The sequence below is a fragment of the Echinops telfairi genome, unplaced genomic scaffold (genome assembly GCF_000313985.2).
Source record: "Echinops telfairi isolate 266 unplaced genomic scaffold, ASM31398v2 ScPeMD7_9;HRSCAF=40, whole genome shotgun sequence".
Classification (NCBI taxonomy): Eukaryota; Metazoa; Chordata; class Mammalia; order Afrosoricida; family Tenrecidae; genus Echinops; species Echinops telfairi.
The window spans coordinates 17564743-17566601 of NW_022103906.1; the positions used below are offsets into that span (position 1 = coordinate 17564743).

The 1859-nt window shown below is 55.2% G+C and overlaps 1 long non-coding RNA gene across 2 annotated transcripts in view; it reads left to right on the top strand.

Annotated features, from left to right (window-relative positions):
• The first annotated feature begins 181 nt into the window (after positions 1–181).
• Positions 182–1859, top strand: part of LOC123521291 — a 2892-nt gene continuing 1214 nt past the window's right edge. Inside the window, exon 1 of one of the 2 annotated variants that reach the window (XR_006679757.1) lies at positions 182–252. This is a non-coding gene — a long non-coding RNA (uncharacterized LOC123521291). Of the gene's footprint in view, positions 253–1711; positions 1811–1859 lie in introns of those variants that run through there. The other variant, XR_006679756.1, reaches the window with a different exon arrangement.

Consider the following 1859-nt stretch of genomic DNA (forward strand, 5'->3'; position numbering starts at 1 on the left):
CGCCGCCAATTCCGCGAGCCGCCCGCGCCGGCCTGGGGCGGAATCTGGGGTCCTTTGATGGAATGTGCCCCCTGGGAGGAGGGACCCCGACTCTCCTTCGCGCGCGTTGGTTTCCCACCTCCCCCCGCCCCCCCAGCCAGCAGATGTGTTCCAGAGTCGTGGGGGACAGTTACCTGCCAGGCAGACTTCACGCCCCCCTCCTGTGTTCCAGAGTGGCCCCAGTCCTTCGTGGAGGTGTGAGAGAGAAGTCAGGTGAGCATCTCTTCTCGGGCTGCAGGAGGTGGGCAAGCCCCTGAGCCTGGAGAGGGCCAGATGGCGGCACCAGTGGGGCCAGGAAAACGGGACTGCCTGTTTTTGTCTCAGCCCCTTGACTTCTCAAACTATCTGCTCCACCCCTTTACCCAGACCCCAAAGGGAGTGAGATTTGAGGCAGGCACTCGGATGCCCCTCACAAAAACCAAAACTCACTGCCATGGCCGCAGTTCTGACTCAGAGTGACCCCAAAGGTCAAAGCAGAACTGCCCTGTGGGGTTTCTGAGACTGGAAATCTGTGCCAGGGTTAAGAGCAGCTGGTGCTTTGAACTGCTGACTTTGGGGTTAGCAGCCCAAGGTGCAATCCACTAGTCCACCTAGGCCCCCGAGGGGATAGAGCCACGCGTTTTTCTCTCTCATTCGAGATCGGGAATCCCTGAGTGATTCAAATGGGGTTGAACCCATCCAGAGAAGCCTCAGAAGAGAGGGCTGGCCATCAGCTTCCAGAGGGCACGACCTTGACATCCTCTCCTCCCTCCTGAGTGGGAGGAGGGGGATTTGCCTAGGATAAAAAAATGCTGGAGTGCACTGTGTCCCCCGCCATCCCCAGAGTGCCTTCCCAAAGCCCCTGACGCAAACTTCTTTCTGTGCTGTATTGTGAAGAACTGGGCCTCTTTCCTGGAGCTGTGCTGCGACACGAACAATTCTGGAGGATGCCGCCCCCCCCACGTGATTCCAGAGAATGGCACCCCCTGGAGTTGTGCAGTGTGCATGCTGTTCGCTCATACGTGACGGCCCTGCTGCCACGCAGTTCTGAAGACACTCCCTCCCTCCCAGGACCAGTCATAAACAAACATCCCTAAGTGCCCATATTCCTGCTAAGGAAGCACTTAATTTGCCATATTTCCTTGAATTATCCTCAGCCTCTGAAAAATAATTCAGAGACATAGTAAGATTCGTGAACAAGTTCAAGGCCACAGAACTGAAGTCAATGTTTCCAAAAGCATGAAGACACTATTCACGTCTATTAAAAACCAGATTCTCTGAACCTGGGGCTCAGCCTCCAAAACATGGCAACCCCCAGCCCATCGGATAGCCGTTCACGGCCATCACTAAGTGAGCTTGTGTTCAGCCTCTTCATGGATTCATCCAGCATGTTTGCAGCATGCGCGTGGAGACTTGCAGGACATGCTGGTGGCTACACAGCAGTCAGAAGGGTGCTGGCTGCTCTCTGCAGGCCATGTTGGAGGGAGACTTTGGCCTGAGAGGATAAAATAAGCCAGCTAGGGCAAACTGGAATGAGAAAGGACGATGTGTGGGGAGATGGCGTGCGTGGGGATGGAGTTGCTAAAATGGTTTGGCGGTGCGGTTCTGACCTGTGGGCTGTGTGGTGGGAGAAAGAGATGGCAGACTGCTTCCAGAAACATGGTTCATTGTTTTTAGGTGCCAACAAGTTGGTTCCCACTCGTAGTGACCGAATGTGCAACAGAACAAAATGCTGCTTGTTCCTTGGCCACCCTCACAAGCTTTTGAGCCCAGTGGCGCGCACAGCCCCTTGGTAAGGGACTTGCTCTTTTGCGCTGACCCTCTGCTTCATCACCAAGCAC